The sequence below is a fragment of the Crinia signifera genome, chromosome 19 (genome assembly GCF_055691185.1).
Source record: "Crinia signifera chromosome 19, ASM5569118v1, whole genome shotgun sequence".
NCBI classification, from domain to species: Eukaryota; Metazoa; Chordata; class Amphibia; order Anura; family Myobatrachidae; genus Crinia; species Crinia signifera.
In genome coordinates, this window is record NC_139226.1 from 9,946,026 (window position 1) to 9,956,202 (window position 10,177).

Sequence of the window (10,177 nt, forward strand, 5' to 3'; positions counted from 1 at the left end):
AAGACCCCCCACAGGGCCCATAGCCTGAGCACAGCCACCTGCAGGGACTGGTCGTCAAAATAGCGCCTCTGTGCCCGCCTGTCAGCAGACCTCTTATTGGAGAGTTATTTAGAAGTTCCTGGATGTTGTTGTTGCTTATCGCTGTATAGTTAGCAGCAGGGTGACGTGTGGTTTTATTATCCAGCTGCTGTTTCTGCTGATATTTACTACAGTATATATGCCTTTTTTCACTGTAACTGCATTTATTCAAATGTACTGTTGTTATAGTCTATCCCTACCGCCCTTCATCTCTCTGTACCCTCCCAACCACCCTGCATCTCACCTCTTTACCATCCTGCATCTCTTTAGCCCATCCAGAAGCTAATGACTATTCTGCAGTGGGGTGGTGAAGGGTTGAGCGGCCTGATGTGCTGGGTATTGTGTTTTAATGTGGAGACATATTTCCTTTATTTTTCTAATGGACATGTGGCCCTTTTAAGACATTATTATGGGAAACGTATATGACATGGCCTACAGCCTATGGACTTCCTCCTGACTGACTGGAAAAGTGGTTTATGGGGGAGGGGGGAGGGGGGGGGGAGATTACCAGAAGTTTTGCCTAGGGTGCCAAGAAACCTTGCACCGGCCCTGGAAGTGATTAACACACGTGAAAAAGACATTTGAAGTACAGTGTATATCTGCTACAATCAATAATCAATAATATAAAATGTTACAATTCAAAATATATAATGCTCTAAAATATCTGTCTAAAAGAGAAATACAAAAACAAGTACAGGAAAAAATATTACTATTATTTTTGAAAAGTGATAGTTTTTATACAAGCTTATTGGTTTTCTTATTACATAATTTAGGAGGGGTGCAAGGAATTGGAGGGATAACAGGCACAACTGAGACTGGAATTAGTGAGTATCTGTATAGTATAGTTAAATTTTTACTCATAATATTTCATTCTCTTTCCAAAATCTAATGCTCTAAATTTGTCACTTAACAAACTTGCATCACAGTATACATTTTTCGGTTCTTGTTTCCTAGCACGTCTCCCACGATTTCCATCTTATGGCATCTTATACAATTTAAAATTGTATACCATTGTATATGGCATACAATGGCATACAATGAGATGAGATGAGAAAAGATTTAAAATTGTATAAGCACACTACTATTGTATATGGCATACAGTGAGATGAGATGATATACGATTTTAAATTGTATAAGCATCCTAATGGTGCTTACAATGTTAAATGCAGCGAGCCCCGTGAGGTGCCGCATTTTACTTTACATGTATTACGCGTCCCCTCGCGGTGCTCGCTGCGCTCACCATGCTGCGGGCTCGGTGGCTCGCTGCGCTCGCTACACTATATAACATCAACTCCATGCCGACATGGATAGTGGGGGTATGAAAAGGTCAGAGGACGCGTACTGCTGCCCCTCGCGGGCTCGCTGCGCTCGCCATGCTTCGGGTTGGCGTTGATAGTGGGGGTGGCGTGGGGGTGCATTTAACATTGTAAGCACCCATTAGGGCACTTATACAATTAAAAATCTTATAGGGGGGCCAATTAACATTGAAAGCACCCATTAGTGTGCTTATACAATTTAAAATCGTTTCTCCTCTCATCTCATTGTATGCCATATACAATAGTATACAATTTTAAATTGTATAAGATCGGGTCCAATTGCATCGCATCTCATGTCATTGCATACCATATTAAGCCCTATGGTATGCAATGGGATGGGCGCCGTGATAATACACAAGTACCAATTTTTCAAAACTAATTATTAGATTTATTTTATTTAGAACATTTATTGGTTGAGTAGTCCCTACCTATATATCTGTTATATAAATTAGGTACTTGTTTCCTAGCACGACGCCCACGATATTCAGTCACATGGCATTTTTTTCATCGCATGCCATATGCCCGTATGCGATGCGATTTTAAATTGTATAAGCCCCCTAATGGGTTTATTCAATGTTAAATGTCCCCCAAATACATTTTAAATTGTATAAGCACCCTAATAGGTGCTTACAATGTTAAATGCACCACCATTATGAACGTCAACCCAAAGCGTGGCGAGCGGAGTAAGCCCATGAGGGGCTGCGATACACGTATTCTGACCTTTTCATACCCCCACTATCCACATCGGTGTGGAGTTGATTTTACATTGTGTAGCGAGCGCAGCGAGCCACCGAGCCTGAAGCGTGGTGAGCGCAGCGAGCCCCGTGAGGGGACGTGTATTACTTTACATGTATTCCGCGTGCGCTCGCAACACTTCGGGCTCGGTGGCTCGCTGCGCTCGCCACACTATCTAAAGTCAACTCCACGTCGACGTGGATGTTGGGGGTATGAAAAGGTCGGAGGATGCGTACCTCCACCCCTCACGAGCTCGCTGCGCTCGCAATGCTTCGGGTTGATGTTCATAGTGGGGGTGGCGTGGGGGTGCATTTAACATTGTTGCCCGTGCTAAATATGAGCACAGAAATTTTTGCTTAGCATTCAAATTAAGGTCTGAGTCAGTTTACACACTTTGTTTTATGCTTTAAACCTTTTTTCATGCACAAATAAATCATATATGTGAGTGTATGTCATGTGTTTATACAACATAAATGCATTTTGTGTTAACAAAAGGGTCCTGTCTTCAAAATATTACATTCATTTTTAAAATATTCTGATTAATGGAATATTGCATTATCCAAAATGCTTCTGGTTCCTAGCACTTTGCATACAGGATTTTCAATCTGTATATACTTGTATTGACTTGGTGATGTCAAAACCACAGGATAGAATTGCTGCAAGGTCCTGTTGATTGTACATTTAGATTCTTAATACAATTTTTGATATTGGTAAAATAGTTCAACCCTTTTCTTAGTCGATATGTCAGATCCTTTGATAGATTGAAAGAACATGTATAAATTATTAATATATAGAATTTCCAATGATATTGTTTCTTAAATTTTAGATGTCAGTTGTTAAAGGGTAAAACTGTAGCCAATATTTTAATGAACATTTTTGTTTAATTTAATTCTTTCTATTATTTTGTAGCTGGTGGAACTCAAATGATTCCAGGTAATTTCAAAATCTAGTACATTAAATTTATAGAAAAATTTTGTAAGATGAAATTAATAATGCAATTGACACATACATCTAATGTACAATATATATATGGTTCAAACAATAATATAAAATATTACAATTGAAACATAAAATGCTCCAAAAGGTTTGTCTGAAAGAGAATTTAATAAGAAAAAACTAATTACTGTAGTTCAGGAAATATATATATATTTTTTGCAATATAGATTTATTATTTTGGCTCTTGATACTATTCATTTTCATAAGCGATAGTTTCTAAAATGGCTGATTTGTTTTCTTTTTATTACAAAATGTAGGAGGGATACAAGGAATTGGAGGAATAACAGGCACAACTGAGACCGGCGTTAGTGAGTATCTGTATATTGTAACGCTTTAATTTATAATACTTCATTATCTGTCTAATATCTATTGCTCTGAATTTATAATTGAATACCACTATAATTAATACACAATTTTCCATAAATTAAGTTTAGATAATTTTTCAATAAGAACAGCTACAGGTTAAGAACCCTTATACAGATATCTGTTATCCAAATTAATCTGAAATCATTAATTTCTGGAATGTACTTTTTTGCTTAAAGCACCTCTATGAAAATCTGTAAAGGGCACTATGGCGATATGATATTTACTGTACATGTCAATAAATATTTGCCAGAAAATGCTTGCTTAGCATTTACAAAAAGGAGCTGAGATTGTGCTCATACTTTGTTTCATGTTTTGAAAATTTGATTGATGCACAAATAAAATATATTTTTGTATCTTTCTTGTGTTTCATGTTTCTATACAGCATAAATGCATTTTGTATTTACACATGGGTCCCATCTTTAAGATTACTCATTGAAGTGTCAAATAGGCCAAAATATGAAATAATTTATTATACAAAATGTTTCTTGGTCTGAGCTTTTTGTATGCGGGATACTCAATCTGTATATGTTTTTTATTGTATTGGTGACATTGTCACAAACACAAGAAACTATTTTTATAAAGTCCGGATCAGGATCCGATAGATATGTCAGGATCTTATATATATTGAAACAGCATTTATAAATTAGTGATTACTATATATTTTAATGATGATGTTTCTTAAATATTAGTTGGCAATGTTTAAAAGTTACAATTGTAACCAATATTTAAGAGAACATATTTAGTAAATATATATATTTTATCTTTCTTGTAGCTGGTGGAACACAATTGATTCCAGGTAATTTTGATATCTAGTAGATTACATGTATAGAAAAGTGTTGTAGACTGAAGTGAATCACACATTATTTGAAAAATAGTATATATCTGATACAATCATTAATTTGAAATGTTTCAATGCCTAAGCATAGCATGCTCCAAAATATTTGTCTAAAAGAGAAACTAAAAAAAATCATCAGGAAAAATATTTTGTTTGCAATATGGATTTATTCTGTTTGCTCTTGATACTATTATTTTTGAGTACTGTTAGTTTTAAAACAGCTTATAGTTTTTCTTCATAGCTTATAGTTTTTGTTTCATCCATAATTTAGGTGGTGTGCAAGGACTTGGAGGGATAACAGGCACAATTGGAGTTAGTGAGTATCTGTTTATTATCGTAAAACTTTTATTTAATTATCTTTCCAAAATCTATTGCTCTAAATTACACTTATCAAATTTGTATATATAATATAAATTTTTTCATAAAAACATTTTAGATAATTTTCCATTAAGAACATCTGTATTCAGATATCGATTATCTAAATTATTCTGAAACCCATAATTTTCAGAATGTACTTTTTTTTTGCAAAAAGCACATCTTGGGTCATATGTATCTGGCACTACATAAATGATATGTAACTGACACTAAATACTTGCAAGAAAATTATTTCTTAGCCTTCAAATTAAGAATCAGTGACAGTAAACCTTATAAACATTCTATCAGCAGATGTGAGACCCATAGCATGTAAACAGTGTACTTAAAACTCTAAATAAACTTATCTAAAATAATGACTCGGAGACATAGGTTTTGGCAGAATTGTTAGCTGAATTTATTTAAGATGTTTAAACTAATTTTGATTTGAATATTAATTAATTATTTTAATGGTGGCCAGGAGGAACAGCTTAAAGGGCTAAGCTCCACCCCAAACTAAATTGCGTAAATCAGCCTAACTCATAACTAACGGTATCCACTCAACCTACAACATTGACTACCCACCCATCCGGGTGGGGTCGCTATCCCCGGTCGGGTAATCCAGCGAAGGCCTATGCCAATGAGAGGCGAGCGCACCGAAAAACAAGCCAATTCCGCAACTAAGAAAACTTAAGCTAAAATCTAAAAACCTATCAACTTGCCGTTCTTTCCCGCCAAAGCGGGGCTCTAATCCAGAGACCCGCCCCGCCACCAAACTAAAGCACCGAAGCAACGACTATCAACAGATCCTCCACAAACAACCACAAACCTGCCCTAACGAGATGCATCCCGTCAGGTCGATAAAGCTGGTGGTACCTAAACCTAATTCTCTCGTGTGGCACCACCGCTCCACCAGCTCCCAGCACCCAACGAGCTACCGCTGAGTTCAATTTTTTTCTGGCCTCGTCAATGGCGCGACAATCCCTTGCCCCTCTCCAACACAGGCGGGGAACTATGAATGACCATATCAAGATGCAGACAGGCCATGCTGCAACAATGGCGGCCAGATCATTCAAGATCAAAGCCCTCAACTCCAGCAGTGATATCTTTCCCAAATCATTGCCGCCCAAGTGAAGCACCAAAACTTCCGGCAGGCCAAATCTCTCAACATTCATCAGGAGGAAAGACCTTAGCTCGCGCCAGGACATCCCCCTCACTCCCAGCCAACGCACCAGGTGGCAACCATCAATCACCGGACCATCACCTGTGGCCACCAGCCTGCCTGCCCAATAAACAAATGAATGGCCTACCACCCACACCTTTAGATTATCGCTGCCAATACCTGAAGGAAAAAAATTGTGTAGAGGAATTAATATTGATCTTTCAAAGGACAGGTAAGTACATTTTAGGGAGGATCTGCCAAAAGAAAAAATTTATATGTTGCACAAATTTGGTGCGTTAGAACTGCTTCAATGCCAATTGAAGCCACTCCTAGACACAGAAGGAAAGGCTACTTACAGGGGGAGGGAAGGGGAATTGGAAGGGTATCGGTAAGAAAGGGATTACTCGGCCGGAGAAAAAACGTCTGAACCTGCTGAGGGACTCTTAATTGGAGCCAAATTAGCCGAATTACATAAGCCAAATTCAGTCCGTCAGGTCAGGCAAAAAAGCGTGAAAACTCCGGACGCTGGCCCAACAACAGAGCGTAGCTAATCCCCGAGTAGGAAACAGGCGGTATGGGGGTAACACAGGAATACAACCAAACAGCTGGAAACCAAACACGCACAGACTAACAGGGCAGGAGATGTGGACGAATGTACTTTTTGTAACTCGCTGAGCGCCATCTGCCTAAGGCTTTGATGTCCCTAATAGGCCAACCTGCTCTAGCTGCAGATGTTGCTGCGCCAATTCTGAAGGAATGGGTGCCAAAGTCGCCCGTTGCCAGGCCTAAGCCTTCCAAGCAATGCCGAAGCATCCAACAAAATTGGTACCTAGTCAGAGGTAACCCATTATAGTGCAAAAGCCACGATCCATCAGAGTCTGGTCTGACCAGAGCATACTGCCTTGCGAGAGCCACTGGGCAGATAGACACAGGCACCACAGCAGGCATCGACACCCAAGTTCCTTTCGCTATCTGGTCTGTTTTTGAGTGCAGTATCCTACACCAAAGCACCTGAACGTCCACACGAATGTCCGATACCAGCATACTAGAATCTCTATGCTTAGAAGGGGCAACCAGCTCTAATATTCTCAAAGCCCCATGAAAAGTGACGGAGAAAGCCAAGCGGAATAACAAAGTCTCAAACGCAGACTCAGCAAAACTATCAACCTTATCTAATAACGCAGGAAGAATTGACGCATCAATAGGACGCCTACTATCGGGAGCTACCGAAGCTTTGCGCGACCAGCCCTTCATAGCCTTCCGCACGAGGAACCCCTTAGTGAAATCCATTTGTCCCTTTAGCTGTGCAAAGAATGCTATGCCGGCTAAATAACTAGCTGCTACCGCCCTGGATTTGCCTGAGTTGTAAAGTTTCCAGAGAAAAGATAGCAGAAGTTTTTGTCCTCGCCTACCTTGCTGCGCAGACCCTCCAGAAAAAGCTTCCCACTCCGACCAAGCTTGGCGATACTTCCCCAGGGGAGCTGGCGCCACCGACAATTCCGCTAGCCCCTCCATTCCGGCTTGATGACCTGCCAAACATAAAGAGGGCATGAAACCCCAACAGCGTCAGCCCCCGGAGCTAGCCTCCTGAAACGTTCCCACTGAAAGCGAGAAAGCGCGTCAGCCACCTCATTCTGCACGCCAGGAACATGCTTTGCCCTAAATAAGATGTTAAAACGTAAGCATTGCAATGACAGTTGTCCCAAAACACGCAGAACTAGCAGAGATTTAGCCTTCTGATTGTTGATTGCATGAACGGCGCTATAATTATCGCACCAGAAGAGGACGCTGCGATTCGCCATGATAGGGAAAAGCTTGAGAAGTAGCATGTCCCTGTTAAGGCCTCCCCGAGTCCACTCCTCCGGCCATGCTTCCGCGCACCAACTCCCTTCCAGGAAGCACCCGAAACCAGTAGAACCCGCTGCATCGGTGTAAAGTTGCAACCCAGAGCTATCCACCACCGGAGCCAACCAAATACGAATGCCATTGAAATCCTCAAGGAACGAGGACCATATGACAAGATCACGCCTAACTTCGGCTGAGAAGCGCACCAAATGGTGAGCTCTCTTGACTCCAGCGGTAGACCGCTCCAACTTGCGACAAAACAACCACCCCATTGGTATACAGATATGTCCACATACATCTTGGTTTTGCTGCGCCATGTATGGCACAATATGGCACACCTTGGACTCTGCAAAAGTCACGCTTTGTGATTTTTCAAAAAAATTCCACCTCTAATCTATTGCTTTATACAAATTCTACAGCTGCAAACAATTTTCAGAATCTGCCCACTTGCTACATTTGGAAAAACAGCTAAGCCGTGTTTTACATGTTGCAACAAATTGAGAAAAAAAGCCAAGATGTATGTGGACCCATCTGTAACCTTGCAAGCAAAGTTAAGCTGTCCTAGAAGCGATTGAGCCTGACGCAATGAAACCTTCCGGACCTTGATGCAGTGCGCAATGGATTCCTTAAGTTTCTGAACTTTCTCCAGAGGCAAGCAACAACAACCTGATTCCGTATCAATCTGGATCCCCGAAAAGATAGGCAGGTAGTTAGACCCTCAGTCTTCTCTTCTGCAATGGGTACGCCAAACTTTGAAAACAGAGACCGCACGCTAGACAAAATGCGTTCACACTGATCCGAGTCAGCCGGCCCCACACAAAGGAAGTCATCAAGGTAGTGAGCGATCCCGCTCACACCCGACAACCTTTCTGCGCACCAATGCAGAAAGGTGCTGAACTTCTCGAAAAATGCACAGGATACTGAGCACCCCATCGGCAAACATTTGTCAATGAAGTACTCGTCCCCTATGCGGAAGCCCATGAACCTAAACGCATCAGGGTGTAAGGGTAAAATGCGAAAGGCCGACTCCACATCGATCTTAGCCATAAGAGCCCCAGCGCCGAATGATCGAACCATTGCCAGCGCATCATCAAAGGATTGATAGGTCACAGAACAGCATTCAAACGGAATGGCATCATTGACCGAAAATCCAGCAGGGTAGGACAAATGTTGTATTAGCCTATATTTCCCTGGGTCCTTTTTTGGCACAACTCCAACCGGCGAAATAACCATATTAACCAGCGGAGGAGCCACAAAAGGACAAGCCATGCGACCCAAGCGAACTTTTTTCTCAACCTTCTCCCTTAAAACAGAAGAAAGGGATCTAGCTGACTGCAAATTCCTAAAAGATCCCCCTTTAACCTCGCCTTGAATAGGCAACTGAAAACCTTCGGAAAAACCTTTATACAAAAACATAGCAGCCTCCCTGTCGGGGTAGCTTCGAAGCCAAGTGGACATGGCCTCGATATTAACGGGGGTTACCGCCCTAGCAAGCGGGGCCTGCGGAAGAGGGCCTAGCGGCAGCTGAGTTACCCGCCCCCCGAGAGGGGCGGCCACCTCGAAAGCAACTGGATGATGGATGGTTGCCAGAGCAGGTGATACAGATGTGTTTATACCGGCAGCGCTGCCCCTGATTGCAGAAGGAATTGTTAAAGGCATAACACTTCCCCCTGGCAGAACCAGGCGTGAACTGCTTCCCAGAAAAGGGGGGTTACTCCATATGGAGTAGGTGCACGCTCGCACAACCTATTTGTTTAACTTTCCTGGTTTAAACAGGTTTAGGTGGACCCCAGATCTTTATCAAAAAGTGGGGGTGCTGTTCCCTACAGCAATGGGTACAATATTTCAAGACAAAAAGATGGAAAAGGCTGTCTGGGGGAACGCACTATAGGGGTATTTTTAAAATATAACCTTTATTAATTTTATTTTTAATATTCCCTGTTTCACAATTGTAAGGGAAGTTCATAAACAGCTAACATTTAAGGGGTTAAAATGACAGATGGTACATACAAAATACATATAGTGTGTTTTGAAAGAAAAGAATATTTGTGTTTTAAAATTCACACGTATGGCTGTCCCAGAAAAATGTCTGTTCTATGACGCCCTGAAGGAAATGGTTGGCTATTGGGGAGTATTTTATATGTATATACTCTTCAGAAAACTAATTAGTACATCCTAGTGTCACTGTATCACAGTCTTTTATATATAGTATGCTGTTTAGGGCACAGGGTACAATGGTAGGGGTTTTTTCAAACAATGATCTATAGCGAGATAGGAGACTGAATGATGTTGTCTCAAGGTTTTATGCAGTCTCTTGGCGCCCTCTAGTGGTCAGGCTTTGGTTTTATTCACAGTTCCCATTTACTTATAGGGCACAGATAGTTCCCATAAATGGGTTATAGTGATATTATTATAGAGATCTTTTTGCACTATCTCACTAATATCCTGCTACCAAGTTTTCACAGGGTGTAGTTTAATACTACCCCTCTAAAA